At 45.1% G+C, this 12,922-nt stretch overlaps 1 protein-coding gene across 6 annotated transcripts in view; it reads right to left on the bottom strand.

The window, feature by feature from the left end:
- CTDSPL (CTD small phosphatase like) overlaps positions 1-12,922 on the bottom strand; it is a 71,100-nt gene that overhangs the window by 46,077 nt on the left and 12,101 nt on the right. The window lies entirely within an intron of this gene.

The raw sequence follows: 12,922 nt of genomic DNA, 5'->3' as shown, positions 1-12,922 counted from the left end.
GCACAAGATTTGAGTAAGGCGATGGAATAACGTATCTTGAGCTCCTTGTCTGAACACGCAGCCTGGTGGATTTTTTCCCTTGAGTCACTTCAGGCAATTCAACCGAGCACAATCTAGGAATGAGAAAGTACATTAAGTGCAACATATCACTGAGGGTGTCACCCGGCTTACACCTCTTGTTTATAGTGACAGCACAGGGGAAGTCCAACTACAACCACAGGTTCTCACCAGATTTAAAGTATCCCACATTGAAAGAAGATATTGTACTACACAACACTCAACAGCTTGAAATGCTTTCCCAAATTCCACCTGTAAAGCACACAGACAGAAGAGCTCACACACTTTGCCTGCCTAAATAAACCAAGAGCACACACGTGCAGGCATGAATATACCCGTGCACATGCACACATCTGGCTCTGTCAGCCTGTAAGTGTATGAGGAGCACAAGAACATACCCAACCCTGCCCAAACCAGAGAGCTGATCCTCCTCACACACGGAGCTTAAAGCAACTTCAGGAAGCAGAAAGTCATTTGACAACACACATCCCAATGAGAACCATCCTGACTTCTATGAGGAATTAAATTCCTATAGTATTCTACATATTATCCAATGATCTTACCAGCTTATTTTCAGCAAAATAGTGGTTCCTGTTCCCTAAGGGAAGTACAACAGTACTCACATACACCGCTCCAGTGCTAGCAAGAGCTGCAGTTAGAAAAGACTCTCTGCATGTTTTTCTATACAGATTACGTATTCTCCAGTTTCATTTTTACTGAGAGGAAAGGAAAAGCTTTCAGCTCTGCCTTCTTCATGAACACCACATTAAAAAAATTAAAACTAGAGAACAAATCCTCTTCTTGAGCTTCCAGAAACAGCGCTGCATTTGTTGGACTACTGTGAAAGGACTGAGGCAGACACTGAAATAGGGGTGGATCATAAAGCACTGTTTTTAAAACTGAAGCTGTAACAAAGTGTTTCACCATTCATCACATTGATTCTAAATCATTAACATATAGCTCAGTGACTGCTATTAGAGAAGATAAGCACTTACCGTAACCGCAACAGGGAGCTCAGTGCATTCTGGTCCATAACTCAGAGTTATACGCAATGTAACTTTGAGGTTATATAACCTGAAGCAAACAGATTTTTTTCTGCCACTCGTGAAAAACAGCTCTGTTCACGTGGAAAAACAGGAGAAAACTGATTTGGAGGCAGGTATTGCTAGCCCATGGCTCCAGCAAATGGAACAGATAGAGCAAAACAACCGGAGAGCTTCCTGGAGGAGCAGGTCCTGCACAGAGCTGTGCTGCTCACTGCTACTTCCATCCCGAGGGCTCTCAGTGCTCCCCGTGTGAGAGCAAACAAACTGCAGGCCGTGAACCCGGGCGGTCACAGATCAGCAAACAAGAGGCCAGCCCTCCTGCTTCCATGTGTCTGGAAGCTCCTCTGACTGGAAGCGTTCAGTCCCCAGGAGCCTGCGGGTGCTTTGCCAGGAAGCCATCAGCAAGTTCATGACACGAGGAAGTGGACAAGGCGTCCTCAGAGAAAGGAGCTTACGCCCTGCAATCCACATAATGAAAGCCAAACCTACCCAACAGACCGCCCTGTCCTTGCTCCTACACGCTGCTTCTGCTGGAGGGATCACAGAACGGCCTGGGTTGAAAAGGATCCCAAAGATCATCTAGTTTCAATCCCTCTGCCACAGGCAGGGTCACCAACCACTAGACCATATCATAGGGCTTTCTGTGAAAATGATGGGAAGGAATTTGTTATGGACTGGACCACCATGGCTGCAACGATGGGGTTATGGCAGCTTTCTGCCCATCCCCTCCTCGCTCTGCCTTATGGAACGACACCCCACAAGAGCTAGCCGGGGAGGGAGGAAGTTCTGACAGTTGCCCAAGTTACTACAAATGCTTCTGAAGTTGTTACAAATTAAGTTATTGGCACTCCAAAATTCCTTCTGGGGCAGCATTTTCAGGTGGCTCCTCACAAAGCCAAATCAAAGGGCAGGACATGAGAATCAGAGACACTGCAGCGCTTGCATTGGAATCCCCAACTAGAACAAGGTTCTTGGTGCTCTCAAAGGGAATTGGGGTCCCAGGGATGTTTTGGGAACAGCATCTCTGAGTTCTTTCACTCTGTATTGTTTGGGAGCCTTCTGCAAGTCTGTGGCTCAAAGAAAAATCCGTCATTTCCTCACTTGTTGTTCTTCCAAAATCTGTTTTTTTCCTACATCTCGACATTTGCTGTAGTCTGAAATAATAAAATTCACATCTGAGGAACTCTTTACCGAAACACCCCCAGAAATAAACCCCTTTTTGCTTCAGCAACGCCAAAGGGCAGCTTTGCCCCCGCAGCCCCCATTGCCAGCAGGAATCTGCCCGGCAGCAGCTGGCAGCAGCACAGCGAGCCGCCCAGCCCATGTTTGTGCATTACCCGTTTTCCTTTTGGCGAGCGCTTGGTGCTGAGAACGCTCTTCTCCCCTTATACAGGAAGCCGGGGCCTCAAGCTTAATCCTGCACATTCAGTTCTGTTCCAGCTACCGCTGCAAGCGGCTTCTCCTTGCAAAAAAAAAAGCAAGCACCCAGAGCTCTCATGACCAAATCTTTGCTGCGAGCTGCATGGCAATCTGTCCCTCTTTCTGAGAGAAAAGCAAAGGGAAGATTTACAAATTCCTACAGTCGAACAAACACTGTTTATCAAAACAGACTGAGGATAACAGCTCTGAAGGTACAAACAAATCTTGCAACATCTCTACAACCAAGCGTGTGCCAGGGCTGGATGCTCAGGGAGGTGCTGCAGTCACCATCCCCACAAGTCTTCAAGAAAAGGGAAGATGTGGCACTGATGCCTTAGTGGGTACGGTGGGGATGGTTGGCTGAGATGACCTCGGTGGTCTTTTTCAACCTTAGTGATTCTAAGATCTGTATCCGCATGCTTTGACACAGCCATGCTTCAGCTGCTATGAGGCAGATGCTGTCACACTCGAGCACTTCCAGTGGCTTTTGTGGGGCTGGAGGAAGAGGCAGCACCAGCACACTCACAGGAGATGGGCAGAAAGGTGTGGAAGATGTGGTTGCAAGCAAAAGACCTTGGCTTCCGAGGCTGCAATGGGTCAAGGAGGCAAAAGGAGGAAGAAGGAACCTACAACTCTGATTTCTCTTCTTGTAGGCTGAAGGTGGCTGAGTTTCCTTGCAATAAGGTGGCAGCTCTGCCTGCTCCTGCTCTGCAGGCACGCTCAATGCCAGCTGGTTAAGACAGCACAGAAGCAAATGACTGTTGACTTTAGCACTGACTGCTGCATGGAGAGCCCCATCACAATGAGCCCACCTACATCAGCCTGTGCTTGGCCGCATACCTGCCCCCAAAGCTCGGCAGGATGCACAAAGGGCACCACAAAAGCAGGGATCTGAGCAGCTTCCCCTAAGTTGAGCCAGGTCCAAACATCAGTCCTATGTGCACTCTGCAAAAGCATTTGGTATGGCCAAGAAAAGAGGCAGCTGCTCTAAAGGGAAGGAAGAAGGGATTCTGCCATCAGTGACAGATGAACTCATCTCTCTTCTGGGTTACTTGATGCCGCTGATTCAAGGTGCTTCCCGTGGCAGGAATGAACTTGATGTTTTTAAATGCTCTTTCTTCATTTCATGTTCAGTTACAGAGATTCCCTGAGCATTTATATGTAACACCCCACAACAGTGCAGCATTAAGGGAAACAACTGAATTGTTTTGGAAGGGACCCTTAATGGACATCTGGCCCAACTCCACTCCAACAAACAGGGACTCCTACAGCTCCATCGGGTGCTCAGAGCCCCACCCAGCCTCACCTTGTGTGTCTCCAAGGATGGAGAGGAGGGAGGGAAGCAAACTATAAACAGATGAACTATCTGCAGAAGTAACCCCACCAACATACGTTTTCTCTATTAAAAAAAAACAAATGCCAACATCTCCATTGGCAACCCACCTATTGAAGTGTTGTGGTCACATCAGTAACTGAGACCTAAAGCCATCCTTCTCGATCGTTAAAACAATCCACATAACTACTTCTATTACAATCTGTCCAATCCATCATTTCTTAAAGGCTCTGAAGACTGGGACTGCACAATCTCCGCAGATAAGGGAAATGGACTCTTACCTCTGTTCTTTGAAAAAGTTCCTAATGTCAAGATCTGGCAAAGGAGATGCAGAATAAAGCATCTCTTGTCCTTGATCTCTTCAAAATCACTGCTCATCCTATCCAACTGCAGTAGGGAGAACAGATTATTTTTATAGCATAGTATATATTTTTTCAATCCTGACCTAAACAACAAGGACTTGTTTTTCCAGGATATAAAGAAAAGTCCTCAATTTGTTCAGTCTTTCACAACAGGTCAGCTTCTCTAGTCTGACTCCCTTCTCCCTGCTCCTTGGAATGCTCTCAAATCCAGACGCAGTGCTCAAGCTCTGCACAGCAGCTCAGAAGTCTTTCCAATGCAGAGTACAGCAGGACGGCCTCACCACTCTTACAAATCAGCTGTCACGTTGGAATGTGTAAACAGGCATATATCTTTTTTACTGCTGTGCAACCAAGCTATAACAAAAGCCCCAGGATTTTCTATGGGCGAGCAACACAGCTAGCTGATCAGCCTTAGTTTTTGCAGTGCGTTATTCTATGGAGTCTTGAAACTTTCTGATTAAGTAATATGATAAGCAGGATATAGATTTGGCTCATCCAGTCCCTTTGTATTTTCAGCTCAGTCATTCAGTACGGCTTTCATTTCAATACCTGCAGATTCAGTGGATTCTCCATAGCGTTAATAGAGCCATTAATGACTCGACTCTACGTGGTCCCACTTCCCATACCCCAAAGACTTCTGCACCCATTTTATATGCACACCACAGTCTCTCAGTTTTCTAATTAAGAAGCTTAAAGGATTCACTTAATTTGTCATGATCTATTTGTTTTACCTTTCCTTGTTACCGAGCCGCAGAAATCGGATGCTTTCACATGATTTATTCCTGAAAGGAAAATCTGACGGGCGTTGTTTCCTTGTTTTCTTACAAGACTCCCATTTTCCTTCCGGAGAACTGAAATTAGGCTGCCTGATTCATAATTCTCAAGTTTGACATTTATTCCTCTGTTGTTTTCATTGTTGTTGTTGTTGTTGTTTATAGAACTTTATTTACTCTTCTCGAGGTATTGAAGATAACTCATAGTTCTAAAGCTGTGCAGTTTCAGACCAGCCACTAAGCATCCAGTGATGTCATTTGCCATCTGCTCTCCATTAAGGTCTTAGTCAAACTGATACAAGCTTCTCCTCCCCTGCCTTAATAAAATATTTGAGAATCAGAAGTTGCTAACTTCCTTTTCCTGTTGACAGCTGATCAGATCTTTGGTCTTCCTATCACTGCCACAATACATGCAGATTCATCTTCCCCACAGCCCCATGCCCAGTGCTACATGCAAGACAAGCACAAACCACAGGAAAGGTTAAAAGTAGTAACAAGCAGATAAACAAAAGCCAGAGAAACCCAAATATTCCTTCATACTTATCCTGCTCAAATCATCCTAACTGGAAACTAGGTCAGACTCTGCAAGCTTCCTTCCACCCCTCTTGTGCTGGAGAAACTTAACAAGTTAGTTACTGCATTTTCTATCTTCTATTTTAACAGGGACAGTTTGTGCTCAACTCCACCACAGCCATATTCTGCGGTTTTATGGCAAGTTGAAAAGGACCCAGAAGGATCACCGAGTCCAACCCCTGGTTTCACACAGCCCCACGCAAACCCAACCCCTATGTCTGAAAGCAACGCTCCAACACATCGTGAGCCCTGGCAGCTTAGGATCATGCCTGCTGCCCTGGGCAGCCCATTCCATGTGTGCAGCCCTCCTGGGCAGAACACATCCTGCTGTCCAATTGCAGAAGTCATCATCTTCTGCAAAGTTGCTGCTGTGATGTGCCAGCAACGCAGCATTCTCCAAAATGTGAAGGAGAGTGTTACTCCTATGCTGGGTATCATTTTCAAATGTTCCCATGCATACAAAGGGCCCCGAAACAGCTCAGTGGGAAAACAGGCTGCGGGCAGCCTCTCTGTACAAAGACAGCTCCAGTATCTCTGAAGTGCTGGGTACTGGGTTAGAGTTTATGTGGCCCTATGTGGAGCCAGGGGCTGACTTGATGACCCTTCCAACTTGGGATATTCCATTCTGGGATTTGCCACAGGTGGAGGTATCTGCCCAAACCAACTCCTTCCTGTGATACCCTCTGCCCTTTCCTCTCTTTACAGTCCCTCCCCAACCACACCTCCTTTAAATGCACAACATCTGATCAGCACTGCGTATGTCCAAACATTCAGAATAACAGAAAAGCATAAACACTGGAAAAAAAAAACAACAGAAAGATTAATGCACTCCCATTACCTCTCCCTAAAAAAAAGGTAAAGGAGCTCCAGTAAAGAAGGAGCAAACAGAATGGGTGCTCAAGGACTGACACCAGTAGGCCCCCATCCAATTTCAAGCAATGACCATTGTCTCGGTACAACAGAAATAACAGAGGAGGTCCCAGAACTTACACCCACCTCTTGTAACAAGAAACATTTTGAGCACTGCACTGAATCCAGATGATCATTTGACACACACGCTCAAATCTGTTCAGCTGCTCTGCACATATACACAAGTCGACAAAGAGAACCATGTCTGTAGCAATAAATGAAATGACTACAGGCGCATTTGTCATGTTTCATGTCAATGGTGACATGCTCATCTAGCAGGTTTTCAACACATACATCCAACCTTTCCATCATGAGGTTTCTTTGCATAGACTCCAGTACAAGCAACCGTGGCCATGGACAACCTGGCTGGCCCACTGTTGGCAGGCAGCTCACCCAGTCTGAAAGACAAGTAAAAAGCAGCCTTATCTGTGAAGATGACAGCAAGAGGTCAAATCCAATGCAATTCCAGGAATTAACCTTTTTTTCCTATAGGATTCTATGCTAAAGGAACAGAGCTGCAGCCTTGTTAAGGAGTTGGATTCAATGCCCCTCGTGGGTCCCTTCCAGCTCAGGATACCCTATGATTCTTGTTTTATGAGGTGCTTGAGAAGAACACAGTTTTCATGGGCAGCAGCGCAAGAAGTAAATATTAACCACTCCTCTAACACACCATTTGTTTTAGGAAATAAGCCCATCGATGGCCTCTGGCAGAGCAGGATGTGAGTGCCAGCACATCCCATGTCCCCACACCAAGAAGGACTCGCACCTTTCAAGAACATCTGAAGCAGCTCCTCTCAGCTGGCAGAAACACTCCAAATTTCCAAGGGCTTTTACACTGAACCTTACACAGAGCATTACTAGGACATGCTGACCATCCTCACTCTTCTCCCAAGCCAAGAAAGCCATGCAGCAGAGCTATGCTGTTGGTGAAACCTCGAATGCATCCCAGGAAGCAGCTGGAGGAGGTGAGTCAACAGCAATTTCTTGTGTTTGAAAGACTTCTGGTAAATCTCTTTTCCATTTAAGTGCTTTACTCCACAGATAGCAAGCAGCTCATCAATGTGTACGTTATCTCCGTTTCCACAGGGCTCTTGCTGAAAAGGATCCCTGCAACAAACCCTGCTATAGCAGCAGAGCTAACGTACAGGAGGATCTCCAGCAGTGCACCAAAAGCAAGCTGTCAGAGCAGCTTTCTGCCCTTGAAAGCAAAAGCTCTTAACTGTTAACCTACCAGATGTGAGTTAGGAAGTCACATCTATTCAGCCCACCAGAGCCAAACAGCACACTGTACTACAGAAGTGTATCAAACAGTGCTGGTAAATGAGAGGACTTGTCCCTGGGTCACACAGAACTGAGCTGGAAGGACAGCTGTGGTCCCAGCAGACGCTGTTGTGCAGCATTCAGCAATGACAGAAAAATAACCCATCTCCCTGAACGTTAAGTTTTACTGAAAATACTTCAGCTTCAGCTTTGCTATCCCACAACAGAACTCCAATTAATTGACAGATCCCCTTCCAGAAAACCCCTGTTGAATTGAGCAGTGAAGCAGTGCTGTAAAACCATGCCCTGCTTTCTCTTGCCATTTCACTGCGTGAGAATCTTATTACGCTGCTTAATGATATGTTAATTTTCAAGTAAAACACTGGAATGAAACCCTAATATTGTCACCAAAGCAAGCAAACAAAAATACAAGAAAATGTGCTATTGACTCTAATAGAGCTGCACGCCTGAATAATGCGGGACACCAAAGTGGTAATTAAATCATCAAACTGTTTTATTTGATAGAATTAACAGAACGTAAGCAACCTGCCATCAAGATACAGTTTATAGACAGGACAGAGTTGGCTTCTCATGGACTGGTTGGTATGATGGCAATAAAACAGGGGGCACTCAGCGTGTAAGGCTGATGTTAAAGAAAGGATATGTCTGACTTTTACTGGGAGATGCAAAGGAAATTTTGCATACTTGCTTTACTTTGAAGACAGGATTCAATTCAGAAGTTTGGCTTTTTAAACGAAGTGCAGGTTTTCTACAGGCATAGCTCCCCCATTCATTTTTGAAGCTTCTGCACTGAAAATTAACGTTCGTGGTATTCTGATGAAATGCTAAGATAGCAACATTTAAGAAATTGTGATACACATTCTTCCCGAGGCCATGTGAACCACAGACTGCACGAAGCATTCAGCTGCTTCACCTCTGCAGGTTCTGTGCGAAACTGAGAAGTTGGGGCAAGAAGCAGCACCTGGAATGCATTCATCCTACACGTCCTGGGAACGCTAAACTCAAACAGCACAGAAAGATTATCATATCCACAGCAGTTAAAGGAGAAAAAAATAATAAAAAGAAAACCCCAAACGCCTGCACTAGCACCACCAAAAATCCCCTACTTAGTCCTAACAATTGCTTCCTGCAACCTCAGAAGAGCATTTTGCAAATAAGGTAAATTCTCCCTGCTGCAGCCTTTAACCCCTGCTCTCCCTGTACCTTTGTGTAGACACAGCTGTTAGGCAGCACACTTCTACAGCTGAGGAGAACGAAAGTAGTAGTGAAAAGAGAGAAGCTGTGTCAACCCAGTACCATTGAAGTCCGTGGTGCAGTTTCTGGCAGAGCAGTGACACCAGCCCCAATGCCATTTCACATTCACCCCACGCAGAGTACAGCCACCATCCTCACTGTTCATTTTGATCCTTGAGGTTCAGCTTCCATGTGTTTTACAGGAAATCTACCTAAATGCCATGCAAAACTGCTGTGAGGTATCTGGCCAAGGTTTTGTGCAGAGAGGGTTGAATTTGGAAAGCAGAAGGAAGTCACCTGAATTTTAAATCCAGATAAACATCAGGTGATTTCAGGATTATGCACGACGTTGTTAGGACCTCAGTTGTCAAGGAGTTTAAAAAAAAGAATAAAAATAATGATTATAATGAGCTTATTCTTTCCCTTTCCATCTCTGGAAAGGTGCACTGAGAGCACTATGACCTTCACATGAATACACACATAAAGCAGCCTACAGACACAGCTGAGCATCTCGAGGTGTTTTGTAGGATGGCTTCAAAGTGGATACAGAAGAACCATGAAGGGTCTGTCTATTCCTCATTTTTAGGAAGTTTTGTTTGCTTTTCTTAAAAGAAAGAACACACTGCTGCTCTAATTTAAATAGGAACCAATGTAACGTTTCTATTAACAGCATCCTTTAAGCTCACCTGTTTCCAGCTTTCCTAAGAGACAAGGCTTTCACACTGCTTAGGCTTTTACTGTGCCAAACGGATGCAAGCACTATTCCTGTATAAGTTAGCTTCCTATTTACTAACCTTGATGCTGCAGCTATCATTCTAACACACCCCAGTTCCTGGCATGCAAGTCTGATGCTCCACAGTCTGCCTCCACCTTCACCCTCAGCCCAGTTATTTTTCTGGTTATGTCATTGGGCAGTTAGAGTCAGTTGAGTGAACTACTTCGTTTCTTCTCAGAGAGCTGAAGAGCACAGCAGGATAAATACTTTCAGAAGGTCATTACACTAATAAAAAACAGAAAAAAAATAGTTTAGATGGAAATGAAAGCCTAATACAGTTGCGTTGCTTCCCACCTTGAGATCTGTTGCTACAGTATCTTCCAGATCCCAGAAAGAAGAGCCAAGGTGAACACGGAATGGAATAAACGACTGGTTTTAAACTGAAAACCACTACAAACAACATGCAAGAGTAAGCTATCTGCAGATTCATTGTACTGAAGAGAACAGCACTGCTTGAGGAAGAGTCACACTGGCTAGACAAGTGTTTTATGATTCCTTTGTACATCTGCATCACCATTTTAAGCAGATACAGGTATCTAAGGCGAATTCACAGAGAAGACTGAACAAGGCTCATGGAGGCACACAGTGACACAGCAATGAGCAATGGATCCGGCCTGCTACAGGAGAAACTCCTCCTAACCATTAAGAATGACAGTGGCCACAGTAAAACCCCAGAGAGGCTGTAAGGGGTCCATCCATGGAGACACAGAGGCTGGACAAGCAGGGCCCTGCAGATGTCCCACAAACTGCTACCAAAAGGTGAGGAACAGGAATCTGTGTACACTGTACAGCTTGTGTCCCTAAAGCACATGCAGCCACTAACCCTCAGCTATTTAAAGAATTATACACAAGTATTTCCAACAGCTGAAATAACATTAATGGGTTAAGATGACAGCACTGAAAAACAAACCCACAAAACCCTTTTCTAACATTAGCCAGCCAGCCTCATAGGAACAATAAGCCTCTTTTACATTCTTTTACATAGCAGAAAATTAAAGCTTAGTATTTTTATCTCGATAAAATGATATCGCAAGATAAGAAAACCTAAAAAGGGTTTGCATGACACCTGAAAGGTGATTTTTTTTTTAAACTGACATTTACATCAACCTGAATTCTTTAAAACCTTTCATCCACCTTTCCTCCAGCTTTATGTTTGCTGCTTTATTCTCCTTTTTCCTCAGTTTTCTATCTGCCCCAGAAGTATCAGCCCACCTTCCCCCCTCCTCCCTTACTATTTAGGCACCCTCAGTCCTTTAAATTACTTCCTGGGACATCAATAGCAGAGGTAGTGCAACACCACTGCCTGCCAGCAGAAATAAAATACCACCTTGTTAATCATTGATCACAGAAAAAGGGGGAAGAATGTAAGCACCTAGCTAATGGCTAAATGCCTTGTAAATATTTACTGAATTGCAGACTTCCATCATGAATCTTACTGTGTCAAGCTTCAGCAGGGAGCTAGATTTCATCCTCAGTATCACAGCGTAGAGCCATTAAGTCACAAGCTGAGCAGACAGCTGAGCTTACAGACCAACCTATGGCAGTCCTTGGCTGTAAACCCATTCCCCCAACCCCAAACGCTTTGCAAGCACCTGCATTAAAATGACTCCCCTTGAACTACAGCTTCGGCTCTCACTAACAAAGTCCTGACCAGGTGCCAAGCCGTGCATACCTGCAGGATGAGACAACATTCCCAAATATTACAGCATGAGGTTCACAAAAGGAGGAAGGTATGAAGCAGGGACTTGAAGCAAGATTCTAGAAGTATCACTACCACCAAGTTAGTGCATTGCAAGCCTGGCAGTCTGTCCCATGTGCCTACGTCAGAGCTCAGCCCCCAGCCCTGGGCAGGGTCTCCCAGCTTGTGCTCCGCTGCTGAGAGCAAAATGAGACCCAAGCCACTGGAAGTGCAAGTAAAAAGAAGCTTAGAAAAACATATAAACACTTTTAGCTCTGAAGAGCTATGGAAATTTAATCTTGCTATGAGCACAGTGAATGTATGCTTCCTGAATATTCATGTTAAAAGAGAAAGATATTTGCTTTTCTAGTGGGATGCAGACTTAGGACTTTTCCCTGCACAGTGCCCTGGACTATTAGCACACGTATGGGATGAGCTCCCTTCGAATCCCACTCCAAATACTCTTGGATTTCACACAGTCCTATTTCTCTCCTTCAACAAAAAGCTCCTCCCTATACCTAAATTCAGGCTTCCCTTCAACACCTGAAAAGAGCAGGGAACTAGAAGTTTGTTACAGTGATACTTCATAAGCAACTATACAAAGGATTGTGATCTTGTGTGTATACTTATTTTAGAGATAGTTAAAACAGATTTTAGAAACCTGTCATTTATAGAAACGTTCAAGGGCAAGAGCACACAAAACACACTGGTGCTACTCACTCAGGAAGGCAGCTGAACAAACACATCAGAGAAGGAATTAGAGGAGGTGATATTTTATCAGATTCTCTTGCAGCTTTTAGGTTTGTTAACATCATATAGGAGCTGCGAACAGCACCAGAAAGGCTCCCAGAATAATGCAGCCTTTCCATAACCCTCTATATTGTTCCCCTGGCTGCCTAACAGACACCAGGAGAAGTTTCTCCATGGGCAGAACAACAAACCCCTGCTAATGCCAGGACTGCCTCTGCACAGCGACATGGAGACTTCAGCAGGTCATGAAAATCCCAGAAATGACACCTTGAGCGTGCTGTCCAAAGCTCAGCAGCCAGCAAACTGCACAGTTCCTCCCTACAACATGCTAAGTTGGTAAATCTCTCCCATGCTTTACTAAGTTTTTGATTAAATCAGTGTGGCCATAAGCAGGAGCATGGGTGGACCTCCAGCCCCAAGTCCCATTGCACCCAGAGCTCTCCAGAACGGTTTCACAGCCCAGCGCCTGTTTTAACAGCCACCCCCGAGGCTGCTAAACTTAGAGAAGCACACCACCACCAGCAGCCATGGAAAGTTTTTGCTGAGTTTGTCCTCTTCTCCTCTTCCTGTTCCAACGAGAAGGCTGAAGATCAGCAGCAGAGCTGTGTGCCTGTGCCTCTGGCTGCACTGCACCCATGTCGCCTGCGCAGACTGCAGAGCTGAAGCCAACAGTGAAACTGGGATTCTGAACCCCAATGCACAGAGAACCAGAGGATGGAGAAAAGCTGCACGT

Source organism: Gallus gallus, chromosome 2 (genome assembly GCF_016699485.2).
Source record: "Gallus gallus isolate bGalGal1 chromosome 2, bGalGal1.mat.broiler.GRCg7b, whole genome shotgun sequence".
Lineage (NCBI taxonomy): Eukaryota > Metazoa > Chordata > Aves > Galliformes > Phasianidae > Gallus > Gallus gallus.
The sequence above is the reverse complement of the archived record's forward strand: the minus strand, read 5'-3'. Positions and strand labels throughout refer to the sequence as shown.